A 19,822-nucleotide genomic window follows, 5' to 3' on the forward strand; every position below is an offset into this window, starting at 1 on the left:
GCAACGTTTCACAGTCCGGAACCTCCTGAGACGGTCCACAGTCCGCAACCTCCTGAGACGGTTCACAGTCCGGAACCTTCTGAGACGGTCTGCGGTCTGGAACCACCAGTAACGGTCGGCGTTCCGGAACCTCCAGCGATGGTCGGCGGTCCAGAACCTCCAGCGATGGTCGGCGGTCCAGAGCATTCAGCAGGGGTTCTCAGTCCAGAGCCTCCTGTGACGATCTAAGGTCCGGTTCCTCCGGCATAGGATTTTTAATGAATTTATTTGCAAATTATGGTGGAAAATGAGATCTTGCGTGGAGCCCCAGATCGAGGGAGATTATCAGTGGTCTTGTATGTCTTCCATTTCCTAATAATTGCTCCCACAGTTGATTTCTTCAAACCAAGCTGCTTACCTATTGCAGATTCAGTCAGGTCTGTGAGAGCCAGAAATCTTGCTTGTTTGTAGATGACCAAATACTTATTTTTCACCATAATTTGCAAATAAATTCATTAAAAATCCTACAATGTGATTTTCAGGATTTTCTGTCATAGTTGAAGTGTACCTATGATGAAAATTACAGGCCTCTCTTATCTTTTTAAGTGGGAGAACTTGCACAATTGGTGGCTGACTAAATACTTTTTTGCCCCACTGTATATGTGAAGCAATAATTGTTTCAAAACATCTCCTGCCATGTCACTGATGTGTCGTGAACCAGTATTGTTTGATGAAGGCATTGTCTGTATAGTTTTTTGGCCTTTTCCCCCAGCATTGTCCCAGTCATGTCCACGGTAGCAGGAAGAATTAAGTCCTCCACAATAGTATGGGGCTTGCCCGTCCTAGCCACTCGGTAGTTCACCATATATTCTAGCCCCTCTTATTAATGTTATCTTTTGCTTTTATACATGTCTTACTAGTCTAAAGTCATCTTAATTCTCGCTCCAAAAACTCCCTTGGATTATTTTTCAAATTGGCATGTTTTGTTTCTAAATGTCTGCGCAAGAGTGAAGGTTTCATTGAGTTGTGAGATAGTACTTTTGCACATATAACACACTGTGGATGAGGAAAGGCACTACTCCCAATATAAGTGAACCCACAATCAATGTATTTCTCATAATATTTGCGCCTCTTCGATGGTCCAAAGTCCCTGTTTGTTGTTCGGTGCTTTTCTGGGTAAGTGGGCAGTAGCTTTTAGGCTGCATCAGATTCACAACTGTCAGTGTCCATGCTAGCTGGGCTAACAACGAATGTAGAATTACTGATGCTAACATTGGATGTGATCGTGGAAGCAACAACTTGTGTCGTTGACAGTAGAGCTCTATGGACGCAGGTCTTACTTTTCATAACCATTTATCCATTTTCGAACAAAAAGAATGAGCAGCAGCTACGTTTGGCTACGTACGGACTGTTAGTGGAATTCCCGCGAGAGAGTAACAGTTAATGTGATTGGATGCTAATTATTTTACTATGCTACCTGTATTTGACATTGTGTTGTTATTTCGCTGAACACTAAAATCAAATCAAACTTTATTTGTCACATGCGCGTAATACAACAAGTGTAGACCTTACCGTGAAATGTTTGCTTACAAGGCTTAACCAACAGTGCAGTTCAAGAAGAGTTAAGAAAATATTTACCAAATATACTAAAGTTAAAAAAAAATTGGGGGTCAATGTAATAGCCCAGTGGCCATTTGTGACAGCATATATTATGCTTGTCTTCATTTATTTGGTCAGGCCAGGGTGTGACATGGGTTATTGTGGTGCGTTTTTGTCTTGGGGTTTTGTGGGGTGTCTAGCATAGTCTATGGCTGCCTGAGGTGGTTCTCAATCAGAGTCAGGTGATTATCGTTGTCTCTGATTGGGAACCATATTTAGGCAGCCATATTCTTTGAGAATTTCGTGGGTGATTGTTCCTGTCTCTGTGTTTGTTGTCACAAGATAGGCTGTATAGGTTTTCACGTTCCGTTTGTTGTTTTGTATTTTTAAGTTATTTCATGTATAGTTCATTTTTTCATTAAAGAACATGAGTAACCACCACGCTGCATTTTGGTCCGCTTCTCCTTCCACAGACGAACGTCGTTACAGAATCACCCACCCTAACAGGACCAAGCGGCGTGGTAACAGGCAGGAGCAACAAAGAGAGGAATGGACATGGGAGGATGAATTGTTCGGAGAAGGACCCTGGGATCAACCTGGAGAATATCGCTGCCCCAAAGAAGAACTGGAGGCGGAGAGAGCTGAGAGGCGCTGGTATGAGGAGAAGCAACAGCGGCAGCAGGAGCAACAATATCGGGACTACACTACTTGGGAGGAAATAGACAGGTGGGCGGTCGACCCAGGGAGAGTGCCGGAGCCCGCCTGGGATTCGCTGGAGCAGTGCGAAGAGGGTTATAGGAGAATGGAGTTGGAGAGACAAGCACGGAGGTGCGGAAGGAAACCCGAGAGTCAGCCCCAACAATGTATTGGGGGGGGGGGGCTCAGGGAGAGTGTGGCAGAGTCAGGAGTCAGACCTGAGCCAACTCTCCCTGTTTATCGTGAGGAGCCAAGGAGGAGACCAGAACCAGAGCCGGTGTTGGAGGTGAGCAAAGCAGAGACTGTGAAGGAGTTAATGGGGAAATTGGAGGAGAGAGTTATGAGGGAGTTGCTGAGTGGGTGCTTTAGGTACGGTATTCGCCCGACGGAGCGTGTCGGGGATTTGATGGCACCTGGGTCAGCGCTCCATACTCGTCCTGAGGTGTGTGTTAGTCGGCTGGTGAAGTTGGTGCCAGCCTCACGCACCAGGCCTCCTGTGCACATCCCTAGCCTTGCACGTCCTGTGCCAGCACTGCTCTCAAGATCTCCAGTACGCCTTCACGGTCTAGCCCATCCTGTGCCACCTCCACACATCAGCCCTCCGGTGGCAGCTCCCTGCACCAGGCTTCCTGTGCATGTCCTCGGCCCAGTACCACCAGTGCCAGCACCACGCATCAGGCCTATAGTGCGCCTCGCCTCTCCAGCGCTGCCGGAGCCTTTCTTCTCTCCTGCGCTGCCGGAGTCTCCCGCCTGTTCGGCGCTGCCCGAGCCTTCCTCCTCTCCTGCGCTGCCGGAGCCTCCCGCCTGTTCAGCGCTGCCGGAGCCTTTCTCCTCTCCTGCGCTGCCGGAGTCTCCGGCCTGTTCAGCGCAGCCAGAGCCTTCCTCCTCTACAGCGCTGCTGGAGTCTCCCGCCTGTTTAGCGCAGCCAGAGCCTTTCTCCTCTCCTGCGCTGCCGGAGTCTCCTGCCTGTTCAGCGCTGCCAGAGCCTTCCTCCTCTACAGCGCTGCTGGAGTCTCCTGCCTGTTCAGCGCAGCCAGAGCTGCCAGCCTGCATGGAGCAGCCAGAGCTGTCAGCCTGCATGGAGCAGCCAGAGCGGCCAGTCTGCATGGAGCAGCCAGAGCTGTCGGTCTGCATGGAGCAGCCAGAGCTGTCAGTCTGCATGGAGCAGCCAGAGCTGCCAGTCTGCATGGAGCAGCCAGAGCTGTCAGTCTGCAAGGAGCTGCCAGTCTGCAAGGAGCTGCCAGTCTGCAAGGAGCCGCCAGAGCTGCCAGTCTGCAAGAAGCCGCCAGAGCTGTCAGTCTACATGGAGCAGCCAGAGCCGCCAGTCAGCATGGAGCAGCCAGATCCGTCAGTCTGCCAGGATCCGCCAGTCAGCCAGACTTTTCCAGATCTGCCAGTCAGCCAGACTCTTCCAGATCTGCCAGTCAGCCAGACTCTTCCAGATCTGCCAGTCAGCCAGACTCTTCCAGATCTGCCAGTCAGCCAGACTCTTCCAGATCTGCCAGTCAACCAGACTCTTCCAGATCCGCCAGCCAGCCAGGATCTGCCGGATCCAACTACCTACCTGAGCTTCCTCTCAGTGCTGAGCTTCCTCTCAGTGCTGGGCTTCCTCTCAGTGCTGAGCTTCCCCTCAGTGCTGAAGCTTTCCCTCATTGCTGAGCTTCCCCTCAGTGCTGAGCTTCCCCTCAGTGCCGAGCTTCCCCTCAGTGCCGAGCTTCCCCTCAGTGCCGAGCTTCCCCTCAGTGCCGAGCTACTCCTCAGTCCCGAGCTACTCCTCAGTCCCGAGCTGCCCCTCAGTCCCGAGCTGCCCTTCAGTCCCGAGCTGCCCCTCAGTCCAGTGGGGTTCTGGGTGAGGACTACTAGGCCATGGTCGGCGGCGAGGGTGGACTATCCTAGGACGCGAGGGGGAGGAACTAAGACATTGATAGAGTGGGGTCCACTACCGCGCCGGAGCCGCCACCATGGACAGACGCCCACCCGGACCCTCCCTATTGTTTTGATGTGCGTCCGGGAGTCCGCACCTTAGGGGTGGGGGGGGGGGTTCTGTCACGCCCTGGTCGAAGTATATTATGCTTGTCTTCATTTATTTGGTCAGGCCAGGGTGTGACATGGGTTATTGTGGTGCGTTTTTGTCTTGGGGTTTTGTGGGGTGTCTAGCATAGTCTATGGCTGCCTGAGGTGGTTCTCAATCAGAGTCAGGTGATTATCGTTGTCTCTGATTGGGAACCATATTTAGGCAGCCATATTCTTTGAGAATTTCGTGGGTGATTGTTCCTGTCTCTGTGTTTGTTGTCACAAGATAGGCTGTATAGGTTTTCACGTTCCGTTTGTTGTTTTGTATTTTTAAGTTATTTATTTTTCATTAAAGAACATGAGTAACCACCAAGCTGCATTTTGGTCCGCTTCTCCTTCTACAGACGAACGTCGTTACAATTTGATTAATATTGTTCAGCAGTATTTTGTTCAGTTGGTTTAATTGAATTTTTGGCAGTGAAACAACGCTACTTAGGTGAGATAAAACCTCACCCAAATTTATAGCCCAGTTGGAAAATATAAATGGACTGTTTGAAAATGTGTAGATGGACTGTTTGAAAATGTTTTTTTTTTACATGTGAATCCTGTTTTTATTTGGCGTACCCCTGTTTGGGAATACCACTGTTTGGGAATACCACTGTTTGGGAATACCTGGTGTAATGGAATGTTTTGCCTTGTGTGGTATGTTTTGTGGGTTTAGACACTTATGTAGGTGTCATAACCAGCCATAAATTAATGCAATATATGTCACAACAGGTCTAAATATGTGTCATGACAGTGTTATGACCATATTATGACAGGTTATGACAAGTTATGTCAGCTGTTATGACATATTATGGCATGGTTATAACCATTTCATAACGTGTTATGACGCTGGGTGTCAAGTAAAGTGTTACCCTGCCATACAGTACATCATGGAATGTTTTGTCAAATAGAACACATTTTTAAAATGTCTTCTGAATTTGGTTTTGAAACATAAACTGGGAGTTTGTTATTTTTGACGGATGTTATGATTGTTTCATATCTGCAAAATAGTTAAGGCGCTGTCCGTTCCACTTTAATTATGTACATTACATGTAACAATGAGTAAAGTTTCTCCAGTAAAGTTTCAGTGAAGTTTCTAACAGTCTCATGGGGAGCCCTTGGCTTTCTATACAATCTGTTTGTCTGCTTTTCTCCCTGATTCGTTTTCTGTTTGTGGGCCCTTGTCATTTCTTCAGGGTTACCGGCATCCCTCCCTCCTTCAGATGGATTTTCTTCACACCCCATCACTTTTTCCCCAAATATAAGAGCCACTTTCATTTTGGGAAAGAAAGCGCACTATCCAATTTACCAATCTCATTTTCTCTCAGTCCCTCTCTCCCCATCACACACACATACACACACACACCTGCTTTTTCTCACTCCCTAAAGGCTGTGGTCCTGTATTCTCCTTCTATATTAGACTATGTTTTGTCTCCCTGGTCTCCCATGATCCATGACTGCAGGAGAAGAGAGGGAGAATGCAGGAAAAAAAAGTCATTCTTCATTAAGTCATTCTGTGTATGTGTATAAGCCTATGTGAGTGTACTGTATATGTGTTTATGTGTGTCTCTTTGAATGTGTTTGTGTATGTGCATGAGTGAGTGTGTGCATGTGTGTGTTTTCTGTGCATTTTCTGTGTGTGTGAGTATGCGCACTAGTGAGCGTGTGCAAGTGTGTGTGTGTGTTTGTTTGTGTGTGATGATTAAGTTTCAGCATTGAGCTGCCCAATGGACCCTAGGAAACAATGAGTGCCATTTTCTCAAGGAGAAAACACAGACTCCCATTTCTCCTCTTTTTCCATCTGCTCTCCAGACCTTTTTATTATTACTGTAAACCATAAACTTTGTCTCTGTTCTGAGTTGAAGCCATAATGTGTTTGAGACCGTGGTACAGTGCAGTGAAAAAGTCTTTGCCCCCTTTCTGATTTTCTCTATTTTTGCATATTTCTGATACTGAACGTTATCAGATCTTCAACCATAACCTAATATTAGATAAAGGGAACCTGAGTTTACAAATAACAACAGAAATTATACTTATTTTATTTATTTAACAAATGTATGCAACACCCAATTCCCCTGTGTAAAAAAGTAATTGCCCCCTTACACTCAATAACGGTTTGTGCCACCGTTAGCTGCAATGACTGCAACTAAATGCTTCCTGTAGTTGATGATCAGTCTCTCACATCACTGTGGAGGAATTTTGGCCTACTCTTGCATGCAGAACTGCTTTAGCTCAGCGACATTAGTGGGTTTTCAAGCATGAACTGCTCATTTCAAGTCCTGCCACATCTCAATTGGGATTAGGTCTGGACTTTGAATAGGCCTTTCCAAAACTTCAAATTTGTTGCTTTTTAACAACTTTCATGGAGACTTGATTGTGTATTTTGGATCATTGTCTTGCTGCATTACAGGGCTGCGCTTCTGTTTCAGCTTAGAGATGGATGGCCTAACATTCTCCTGTAGAATTTTCTGATACAGAGCAGAATTCATGGTTCCTTCTATTAAGGCAAGTCGTCCAGGTCCTGAGGCAGCAAAGCATCCTCAAACCATCACACTACTACCGCCACGCTTGACCGTTGGTATGAGGTTCTTACTGTGGAATGCAGTATTTTGTTTTCGCCAGACATAATGGGACCCATCTCATCCAATATTAGGTTTTGGTTGAAGATCTGATAACATTCAGTATAAAAAAATATGCAAAAGTAGAGAAAATTAGAAAGGGGGCAAATAACAGCACTGTATATCATGGATAATACATCATTATAAACAGAGTTGTCATGCACCCACAAAAACCTGAGGGGGTACAAAGTATGTGAGGATGGCTGGAGGGTGGTCTGGAGGGGTGCTATGCTCCACACTTAACACAGCTTTTTCCTGCATCTAGAGTCATAATCATTATGCTTCATTCCATGTAAAAGAAATATTTAAAAAAGTATATTTTTCTGCTTATCAAAGCAAACCTCTTGAGCTGTCTGTATCCTGCACCCACGGTCAACTGGTGTTTTTAAGAAACATAATATGCATCTTTGCAACTCTGCTAAAATCTGGGTAAAAGATTGAAAGGAATGTGAGTCTTATGCAGTACGTTTAGTAATCGTTTGCTTTTCTAAAGTCTACCAACCTAGCTAGCAGCTATGCCAGCTAAGATAGTTAGACAAGCTAGCTACTCTAACTTCATTGATTGCCTGAAATGGCTTCTTGGTAGCTAGATACAAAGTTGGGAACCTATCTGGACTAACTAAACCCAACTTCATAAAATTGTTAGGTGGCTAGTAGTATTACAGAGGAACAATATTTACAACAACAATTTATCAACCCAACGAAACATTTACAGGAAAAATCGGAGGGGGCACAGGGCATGACGCATCTGATTATAAGGCAAGGTGTTATTAGTTGTGACTACATTCATGATACACCATGGCCTTATCACACTCTCACTTTTATAAAACAGATCAGTCAACGTTTCTCACAAAGAAAGACAATAAGATGTATAGCTGTCTGTCTGTGGTGGAGCTTCCTACACAGAGGAGTGGGTGGTATGAACCAAAACAAACACAAGCACGCACACACCCACACACTAACTCCTTATCTCTGTGAGGTGGATCTGACACGGACACTGACAGCTTAATACAGGAGGACAAAGAAAGAGGGCTAGCTCGAATAGGATATGGGCTGGACTCATAAGTAATGTGTGTGTGTGTGTGTGTGTGTGTGTGTGTGTGTGTGTGTGTGTGTGTGTGTGTGTGTGTGTGTGTGTGTGTGTGTGTGTGTGTGTGTGTGTGTGTGTGTGTGTTGAATGGGAGTTATCTGGCCCTGTCTCTCCATTTGTCAGCGCTTGACGGCTACATTGTGTGTTTGTTTGTGTGTTTGTTTGTGTGTTTGTGTGTGTGCGTGTGTGTGTGCATGTGTGTGTGACAGCTGCTGATGTGCTGCTAACCTCTCTCCCCAGTCCAGCATTCTCCCAGACAGTCTCTTGTCTCGGCATAAGAGTGCTCCTCAGCATGGCAAACACACACCCTCTGTTGAATACGGTAGCCTGAATTGACCTCGGGAGATTCAGAGAAAGAGAGTCTAGACAGATGTCCCAATTTAATCAGGTAATGGAAACTGCACTGTGGGTTCAAATGTGTCCACCATATTTTAGGGACAGGAGTGGTTTCGTGTCAATATCCAATTACAATGTCTGCAAGAGAAACAGCTTGACACCTCTGATACAGTGTTGGACACAAACAACACCTGTCCATAAAATACAGCGTAAACATTCTGAGCGGTTTCCTTCTTCTGCAATTGATTGAATTCATCCTATTCAATTGTTACCATCACCAGCAACAAAGATAGCTGAGATGTGTGAGTGCCTTTTGAATATTGAATTGAGGTTAAAAATAAAGAAACCAAGAAGGCCAGAATGCCCCACAGATGGGTGAAATATTCCATTAAAAAGCCAATCTCTACAAAAAAATATATAAACTCCGGATTCATATTGAGGCGTGCAGCGACCAGTGAGAGATTGTGCTCTGAAACAGGCTATCAAAACATAATCCATAAATCCATGAGAAACAGTCAAGGTCAATAAATATAGAAATCTATAAACCACTAGCACAGTGGCCTACTGTCATCATCTGACTTATCTCTCTTATCTTACTAATTTCATCCTCCTTTTGAAGAGTTTGTCCCAGTCTGTGTGTATGTCCTAGTGTGTGTCCTATAGATGTGTGTGTGTGTGTGCTATAGATGTGTGTGTGAGGGTAATTTAATTAGAGCGTTGATAGAGCAGGTTACTGCCTGGGGTTAATATCCGACATGCACTCTGCTCCTCTCCAAAGGCTTAATTTCTTAAAGCACATTAGGAACTTTATTGACTGCTACGGCCTTTTAAAACTGTGCGCGGGTGTGTGTGTGTGTGTGTGTGTGTGTGTGTTACTGCACTGGCCTATTAAGACATTACATTTCTGCTGATTAGAGTCAGCCAGTTCCCACCAGACAAACCATCATCATCGTCTTGCTCTCTCCCTCTGCCTGTTTCTTCCTCTCTCACACTCTGCCTCACAATCTCACTCTCGCTTTCTCTGACCGTCACTTCCCTCCCTCCCTATCACATCTTTAGATACAGATGTAGGATCTTAATTTGTGCCAGTTTGCTACAGCAGGAAAATAATCCTACAGCAACAGGAAATGTGAATTGTTATGTGGATTGTAATTCATTGACATTATTGTATGAGGTGTATACATTTTTCATGAGGGAAATCAGGTCTGAAATGTCTAAGTGGAAAGTTCAGAAGCCTTTTAAACCTCAAATACACTCCAAGTTTTACATTTCCTGCAATGCATGAATGTTCTCCTGCAACAGGGTGATCAGATTTATGTCATTTGGGAAAACGACATCTCTTATTATGAGAATTCTATTTAATTTGATTGACAGGTGCTAGACCCCTATTAAAAATGCAATATGTACTGACTGAATACTTCCATCCTCTGTGGAATATTCTATGTGGTTCTATCTGATGACATCACAATGGCCAGCTAATTCATACTGAGCAGTAGAGTTCTGATACAGAACACTGGGAATTTATTGGCCGAAAATAAACTCCCTCCTCCTCCACCTCCTCCTGCTGATAATATAATTCCTGGTAATAAGGTCCCTTTAATACCGTCTCAGTCTCCCCACACACACAATACTTTCTAATGAGGATGAGATTGAACTGCAACAGTTAGTAAAAAGTCCTCAACCTCCTCTTCCGACTGCTGGAAAATAAATCTAACAACTTATAGGTACTTATATGCACTTAAACGCACTTGCAGGCACTTTCCAAGCTATTTCCTATTTTGAACACTTTTGATATCTCCATAGTTAACTCCATAATGTGCCATCAATGATAACGGCCTGAGAAACACATGACAGGAAAACAGAGTGGAGAGGACAACGTAGTGAAGGATTGATGGGAGGGGGTCGTTATCGAATCATTAAAGCAAGGAAACGCTTCTCATCACAGATACCAAATTATCTCCTAAGGGAGAGATAGAGAGAAACTGCTGAGAGATAGAGTGAGAAGAGAATGACAGAGGGAGCTAGAGAGTGAACGATAGAGAAGGGGAAGACAGAGACTGTGAGAGAGAAAAGAGAGGAAAGATAGATCGATAGAGAGGGGGGAGAAAGATATATAGGGATGAGGGATATAAATGGTTGGAACAGACACAGAGACCGAGAGAGAGAGAAAGACTGCCGCAATTCACAGGTAGCAGTGCCAACCTTTTTGACAGCAGAGATATTATATCTGCATGGATCAATGTCTCCACTGCCCTCCGAAAGAGATTCTCTCTATAAATCAGATCACTTACACACGCATCCTCCTCCTACACACACACACACACACACACGAAAATAAATAAAAATCAGCAGGGTGCACAAAGTATGCGAGGATGATCCTGGGGGTGGTCCGGAGGATGGTTTTTCATTCTTCAAACACCTGAAACAGCTTTTCCCTGCAATCTAGAGCCATAATTATTATTCTAATTATATGTATTTTTCTACATATCTAAGCATACCTCTTGAGCTGCCTGTATTCTCCTGACTTGTGGTTATTATTTTAAAGAAACTAAATATGCTAGCTACTCTAACTTGATTGATAGCCTGAAATGGGCTAGCTAAAGCCAACTTCATAAAATTGCTAAAAGTGTCTAGCAGTATTTCAGAATAATAATGTACTGTGTATATATATACAGGCCAGTACATCAGGAGACGTGGAGGAGGCCGTAGGAGGGCCTTTTTTTCAAAAAAATAAAGGGAACACTAAAATAACAGTGCTCCTCCTTGTACAAAGGCGGAGGTAGCGGTCCAGCTGCTGGGTTGTTGCCCTCCTACGGCCTCCTCCACGTCTCCTGATGTACTGGCCTGTCTCCTGGTAGCGCCTCCATGCTCTGGACACTACGCTGACAGACACAGCAAACCTTCTTGCCCCAGCTTGCATTGATGTGCCATCCTGGATGAGCTGCACTACCTGTGCCACTTGTTTTGGTTGTAGACTCCGTCTCATGCTACCACTAGAGTGAAAGCACCGCCAGCATTCAAAAGTGACCAAAACATCAGCCAGGAAGCACAGGAACTGAGAAGTGGTCTGTGGTCCCCACCTGCAGAACCACTCCTTTATTGGGGGTGTCTTGCTAATTGCCTATAATTTCCACCTGTTGTCTATTCCATTTGCACAACAGCATGTGAAATTTATTGTCAATCAGTGTTGCTTCCTAATTGGACAGTTTGATTTCACAGAAGTGTGATTGACTTGGAGTTACATTGTGTTGTTTAAGTGTGTATATATATATATATATATATATATTTCACACACACTACTGTTGAAAAGTTTGGGGTCACTTAGAAATGTCCTTGTTTTGAAAGAAAAGCGCATGTTTTGTCATTAAAATAACATCAAATTGATCAGAAATACAGTGTAGACATTGTTAATGTTATACATGAAAATTGTAGCTGGAAACGGCTGATTTTTAATGGAATATCTACATAGGCGAACAGAGGCCCATTATCAGCAATCATCACTCCTGTGTTCCAATGGCACGTTGTGTTAGCTAATTAAAGTTTATTATTTTAAAAGGCTAACTGATCATTAGAAAACCCTTTTACAATTACGTTAGCACAGCTGAAAACTGTTGTTCTGATTAAAGAAGCATTTGTGGGTTCGATTACTGGCTCAAAATGACCAGAAACCAAGCACTTTCTTCTGAAACTCGTCAGCGAGAAATTGCCAAGAAACTAAAGATCTCGTACAACGCTGTGTAACAGCGCAAACTGGCCCTAACCAGAATAGAAAGAGGAGTGGGAGTCCCCGGTGAACAACTGAGCAAGATGACAAGTACATTAGAGTGTCTAGTTTGAGAAACAGACACCTCACAAGTCCTCAACTGGCAGCTTCACTAAACAGTACCCACAAAACACCAGTCTCAACGTCAACAGTGAAGAGGCGACTCGGGGATGCTGGCCTTCTAGGCAGAGTTGCAATGAAAAAGCCATATCTCAGACTGGCCAATAAAAAGAACAGATTAACATGGGCAAAATAACACAGACACTGGTTATAGACCTACAGTCAGTGCCAGATTTCACTTTTCATCTAAGCCATCTGAAGAGTAGGCTTCCATTTCCTTGGCGTGACATAAGCCTATCTTGTTGCCATCAAATTAGTGTAGCGCCTCACAGTCATTGTTTATTTATTCATTTTACCTTTATTTAACTAGGCAAGTCAGTTAAGAACAAATTCTTATTTTCAATGACAACCTAGGAACAGTGGGTTAACTGCCTGTTTAGGGGCAGAACGGCAGATTTGTACCTTGTCAGTTCGGGGGTTTGAACTTGCAACCTTCCGGTTAATAGTCCAACACTCTAACCACTAGGCTACCATGCCGCCCCGTCATCACACATAGGCACTGCTATTATCCTATTTTACCAACTACCCACATTTTTCCCATACATAACTTATCTGGTCTTCCCTTCTCTTTATTTTAAACTCCATTTTGCAGTTTTACTCTTATTGAATTAAATTTAGAAATTTTTCTTTTTGCCTTTTTGCCAATTGTTCTGGCAGTTCACAAAAGTGTTTGGCGTGAAGGCTATTTGGCACGTGTAAAGTTAGGCCTTAAAGCTAAGGCTTGTGCACTAATGACAGATAGCCTAAAAAAAAATTTGAAAGACAAATCTTAATGCAGCCTATATAATATAAATTGCACAAGAAAGATGTTTTTATGTATTGTTTTAACCCGACTCATTTCCTTCATGAATACACACAGAGTATGTCACCAGTGCAGTTTCACATTAGTGCATAAGAAGGCTGGAGAAGAGGAGATGCAGCCCATCTAAGTGTTGTTTTGACATGTGGTCTAACTCTTTTGATTTAAACCCAGCATCAGTCCACAATCCTCATGTACCTCCAACTTCAGCTTAGGTTCCATGTTCCACTCTTCATGTCTGTGCCAGCACTGCCATCTAGTGGGGAAGACGTAAAAAGCAAGTGTCAACCTTTATTTTACATTTTATTACTGTGCTACTAATATTACTGTTATAAAACATTTTGGTTAATGCAGTATGAGCCATGTCAGTTATTTTTTATACAGCCTATGTGTGTAGCTGTGGCCTATGGCTTTAATATCAGAGTCCAGAATGTCCCCAAGATTCAGTCCATACCAGAATATCCAACTTCATCTGCATAGCCCAGATCTTGATGATCTTGATCTTAATCCAGTTTTAGGAAGTAAGCTCCTAATGTTCAGATGCATCAACCCAAGTCCTTTACGGTGTTTAAAGTCACATGGAAACTCCAATTCAAACAAGCTACGTTCAATAGGCGGTTGCAGGGCCTATCTGATGGTTGATACAGTTGGTATGGCTATAAGATTTCATAAAACTGCACCATTTGGTCTATCCCTGTTAGTAATAGAGGAACAATAAGAAATTGGATGGACTTTGCCAAGGTGAGCACCATAGGGCCTGAGGCTGCAGCCAATGTCAATATGAGGAACTCTCAGAGTAACCAATGATGGTGCATAGCCCAAGCCCTCTACGTGATTTGAAAACCAGGGGTATTCAGGTTTATGGAATTTACACTTGAACTAAAAGCACTGGGTGAGCAGGCCACAGTGGGTTATTCTTTTGAGCTAACAATAGCAGATCTAAGAGTGAAGTGAATGAGTACAAGACTACGAGTGACAACACAACCTGGCAGTATAGACAACAGTACGGCCATAACGCTTAGAGAGGATGGGAGGTATTACGTGAGCAGGGCTTGGTCTGTCTCTGAGTCAATATCTTAACGCAGCCTTGAAATATGAAAAGGGTCCAGGCGCCTAGATGGTTTGGGTTGTTGTCCCTGTAGAGCATATTTTGTGTTGAAATTGTCAGTATAAGTTATGCCAACAGAATGGTCTTTAAGCCAGATATGAAGTGCTAAGAGCCTGCTGAAACTTTCGCAGCCGTAACCCAGTGACGACACGGGACCAGAGATCATTGGATGCTTTTCAGAGCCTTTTACGGTGTTGATCAGCTCAATAAAATCCTGTTTCATTAGGTCCGGCCGGCAGGCCAGGAAGGTTGAACCTACCTGGCCAGCCGGACCTACCTGGCCAGTCAGCTGAACCTACCTGGCCTGCCGGACCTACCTGGCCAGTCAGCTGAACCTACCTGGCCTGCCGGACCTACCTACCTAATTTGGTAGGTAGGTCTGGCCAGGTAGGTAGGTCCAGCTGACCTACCTACCTGGCTTGCCAGCCAGCAGGACATACTTACTTGGCCAGCCAGCCCTACCAAATTGACCGGACCTACCTACCTACCTGGCCGGTCGGCTGAACCTAGGTCTGGCCAGGTAGGTAGGTCCAGCCGACCTACCTAGCCGGCCTGGACCTGGCTGGCTAGCCGGACCTACCTACCTGGCCGGCTGGACCTACCTACCAGCCTATATCATATAATTTGACCACATCAGTGAATTTGTTACAATACTAATCCATATAGCCTAAAGTGCAGTAATTTTTCAAGAGGGGTTCTTTGCCATGATGTCGTCAATGGGTTCCCAAATACGAACGAGCGAGAGACCGCACCCACATCGCCATTAAAGCAAGTGATAGGTTATATGATGGGCAAAAGACGCGCTGAATGTGGTGGCAAGGTGGTCAGTTGTAACGCACGATTCGTTAATTCTGTAGAACAGCAATGTTGGCCTATATGCCTACTGGTGGAAGCTGTTGTGGATGGACGGCTTTTTGGTGGGAGTTGCCTACGCATTTCAAGTATATTTGCCACTGCTAAAGCAACTTGAATTGTCCTAATAGACCTCTCTTTGTAGAAAAGTTTTAATTTTTGTTTTTTATTTTTTACTGGTGAAGCCACATCTGAGCGAGCCAAATAAAACGTTTTGGTTGTACTCAATCTCTGACACTAGCAACTCTATTTCAGTCTCAGAAAAGTACTTTTTTATAGCTTTTTTTGGTTACGCCTTTTGTATTTCATGGTACGGATTTGTGTTTTCCTCGTGGACTTTAAATCGATGATTTTGACTATATGGTTAATTAGGGACATTTCGAAATGCAAATAGCCAAGGTAGTGCACGAGCACTGAGAACAATTTGTATTTATCAATGATTATCTCCTACCGGTGTGCGTATGATGCTCATAGAATTGTTTGATAAATCACACTTTTTCTAGGCGTACGAACATTCCAACATCCATATGTAAGTAGTATTTTAGTATAGTTTCAACGCAATATTGATAAATGAGGCACCAGGAGTCTGTGCTGCTCTGATAACACTTTTGTTGTCTATCATAATATTAGCAGCATCGCCATTTCTGCTTCCTCCTTTGGCTCCCACAGAGAAGGAGTGTGTCTGGACTGGCCGGCACTTTGTCCTTCTACAGCGTCTCCTCTGACACCTTGACCTACTTTCCAAAACATTCACTGAGCCCCTCCTCCGTATGCTTTGGAATCTTCTTCTTCAGGGGGGTTTATCAGCAATCTACACAAAATACCCCATAAAGACAAAGTGAAAACAGGTTTTTAGAAATGTTTTCAAATGTGTCAAACAAAACAACCTTATTCACATAAGTATTCAGACACTTTTCTATGAGACTCGAAATTGAGCTCAGGTGCATCCTGTTTCCATTGATCATCCTTGTGATGCTTTTACTACTTGGAGTCCACTTGTGGTAAATTCAGTTTATTGGACATGATTTGAAAAGGCACTCACCTGTCTGTATAAGTTCTCATAGTTGACAGTGCATATCAGAGCAAAAACCAAGCCATGAGTTCTAAGAAATTTTCCATGGAGCTCCGAGACAGGATTGTGTCGAGGCACAGAACTGGGGAAGGGTACCAAAAATGTCTGCAGCATTCAAGTTGCCCGAGAACACAGTGGCCTTAATCATTCTTAAATTAAAGAAGCACCAAGTCTCTTCCTAAAGCTGGCCGCCTGGCCAAACTGAGCAATCGGGTGAGATGGCCTTGGTCAGGGAGGTGACCAAGAACCCGATGATCACTCTGACAGAGCTCCAGAGTTTCTCTGTGGAGATGGGAGAACCTTCCAGAAGGACAATCATCTCTGCAGCACTCCACCAATCAGGCTTTTATGAGAGAGTGGCCAGGCGCAAGCCATTAATTCAGTGAATGGCACATGACTGCCGGCTGGTATAATGAAACCAAGATTGAACACTTTGGCCTGAATGCCAAGTGTCACAAATTAGGGAAAGGTGAATGGAGCAAAGCACAAAGAGATCCTTGATGAAAACCTGCTCCAGAGCGCTCGGGACCTTAGACTAGGGCAAAACTTTTACCTTTCAACGGGACAACGACCCTGAGCACACAGCCAAGACAACGCAGGAATGGCTTCGGGACAAGTCTCAATGTCCTTGAGCAGCCCAGCCAGAGCCCGGTCTTGAACCCGATCGAACATCTCTGGAGACACCTGAAAATAGCTGTGCAGCTATGCTCCCCATCCAACCTGACAGAGCTTAAGAGGATCTGCAGAGAAAAATGGGAAAAACTCCCCAAATAGATGTGTGCCAAGCTTGTAGCGTCATACCCAAGAAGAATTGAGGCTGTAATCACTGCCAAAGGTGCTTCAACAAAGTACTGAGCAAAGGGTCTGAATACTTATGTAAATGTGATTTCAGTTTTCTATTCTTAATACATATGCAAAAATGTCTAAAAACCGGTTTTTGCTTTGTCATTATGGGCTATTGTGTGTAGATTGATGAGTGGGGAAAACAATTTCATCCATTTTAGAATAAGGCTGTAATGTAACAAATGTGGAAAAAGTCAAGGTGTCTGAATTCTTTCCGAATGCACTGTATATATAGCACTGCAATGGTCCACAATGCTTGCCAAAGTGGATTAACATGGACAACAGACTTGCAGCACGCTTATAGGGAAGGACACTCAACAAGCACAGCACTTACACAAATTACTGATGATTGGCTGAGAGAAATTGATGATAAAATGATTGTGGGGGCTGTCTTGTTAGACTACAGTGCAGCTTATGGCTTTACACCCCCTGCTATAATGTGGATAAAGAGTTACTTGTTCAACAGAACACAGAGGGTGTTTTTTAATGAAAGCCTCTCAAACATAATCCAGGTAGAATCCGGAATTCCCCAGAGTAGCTGTTTAGGCCCCTTGCTTTTTTCAATCTTTACTAACGACATGCCACTGACTTTGAGTAAAGACAACGTGTCTATGACTCAACACTATACACGTCAGCTACTACAGCAACTGAAATGACTGCAACACTTAAAGAGTTGCAGTTAGTTTCAGAGTGGGTGGCAAGGAATAAGTTAGTCCTAAATATTTCTAAAACTAAAAGCATTGTATTGGGGACAAATCATTCACTAAACCCTAAACGTCAACTAAATATTGTAATAAATAACGTGGAAATTGAGCAATTTGAGATAACTAAACTGCTTGGAGTAACCCTGGGTTGTAAACTGTCATGGTCAAAACATATTGATACAACAGTAGCTAAGATGGGGAGAAATATGTCCATAATAAAGCGCTGCTCTACCTTCTTAACCACACTATCAACAAGGCAGGTCCTACAGGCCCTAGTTTTGTCGCACCTGAACTACTGTTCGGTCGTGTGGTCAGGTGCCACAAAAAAAGGACTTTGCAATTGGTTCAGAACAGGGCAGCACGGCTGGCCCTTGGATGTACACAGAGAGCTAATATTAATAATATGCATGTCAATCTCTCCTGGCTCAAAGTGGAGGAGAGATTGACTTCATCACTACTTGTATTTAGGAGAGGTATTGACATTTTGAATGCACCAAGCTGTCTGTTTGAACTACTGACACACAGCTCAGACACCCATGCACACCCCACAAGACATGCCACAAGAGGTTTCTTCACAGTCCCCAAGTCCAGAACAGTTTTTGGGAGGAGCACAGTACTACATCGAGCCATGACCACATGGAACTCTATTCCACATCAAGTTACTGAAAATTAGATTTAAAAAACAGATTAAAAAACACCTAATGGAACAGCGGGGACTGTGAAGCAACACAAACATAGGCACAAACACATGCATACACTGCTGCCTAGGCAGCAGCTAATGGGGATCCATAATAAATACAAATATCTACCTGCCAGCCCCAAAAATATAAATATTTCAGACTGTATCTAATGACGTTCTACTAAGTATGCTCTTTAAACTCATTTCCTGTAGCTTCTTCTCCCTCATACTGGATCTCAGCCTCTCTCGTTCCCTCTCATACTGTATCAGTACTGTACATGCTCCACTGTCTCTGTTTCCTGGCAATAATCACACTTTCCTGTTGGATGCTTCCTATCACATTTAAAGTCCTATTCAACTGGCTGTGTCCCACCCTTAGTCTTGTAAAAATAGCCTCCTCTCTTCTGTCTCTTCCTGCCATCCTCCTGTCCCTGACTTTCCTCTGTACTTGGAATAGATGCCTGCCCTTAGTGTCTCTATTCCACTGCTCCTGTCATCTCTGCACCACCACTGTCCATTTCAGACTTTCTGCCTCTGCCTTGCTCATTGAAATTACAACATCCCCACTACTAAGTGCTTGTTTAGCCAGTACATCTGCTGCATTGTTCCCCTCTACCCCCACATGGGCTGGGACCCAAGTAAATCTTGTCTGTATACCCATCTGTCTAACCCTGCCATGGGTTTGTAGTACCTCATACAGCAGGTCTTGTCTGCTAGGTGAACTGAAGGACTTCAGACTCATCAACACTGCACATGAGTCAGAGCAAATAGCTACTCTGTCTTGACTTCCTCCACCCACTGCAAGGCCAACAATACGGCCATCAGCTCTGCCGTATATACAGCCAGGTGATCTGTCTGTATATACGAGTAGCCATGGTGGGGTCACAGGAATAGCTATCGTGGGGCTAAACTTCCTTCCATACAGTCCCATCTCCCTTGCCTGGGTATTACCCACCCACCAAAAGCTTGTGTTCTGTCCTCGCTCATGTTCCCAGCATGCTTGTAGAATCTATTTTGCAGGATGAGACACCCATGTCCCTGTAGATTGACCAAATAATTTTTGGGCCAGCTGCTGTCCCCTAATCTGCAATGGCATATCCCCCATCTCCACCTGTAGTGCGGACACTGGGGAGGTCCGAAACACCCCATTACATATTGTGACTCCTTGTCCCCTGTATGACAACTAGCCTAGTGTCAAAGTAAACCCCAAGGAACCTGAGGAACCCTCTCCAAAGTACACCCCAAGGAATCCTCTCCAAGTTTCTCCCATATAACCTCAAGCGTACCTCATCTCCCACCTTCCTCCTAGTAAAGAACAGAGTTTTCTCTACAGAGTCCCCACATTAATGCCCAACATTATACCTCATCAATTGCTTCCTGCACCTTCCTGACTATGTATGGCACATTTCTTCCCCTCTTTCATAAGGCTCCATCATCTGCAAATAACTAACTCCCAATATCTGAGAGTAAACATCATTGATCATGATTGAGAACAACATAGGACTA

This window comes from Oncorhynchus kisutch, linkage group LG13, assembly GCF_002021735.2.
Source record: "Oncorhynchus kisutch isolate 150728-3 linkage group LG13, Okis_V2, whole genome shotgun sequence".
NCBI classification, from domain to species: Eukaryota; Metazoa; Chordata; class Actinopteri; order Salmoniformes; family Salmonidae; genus Oncorhynchus; species Oncorhynchus kisutch.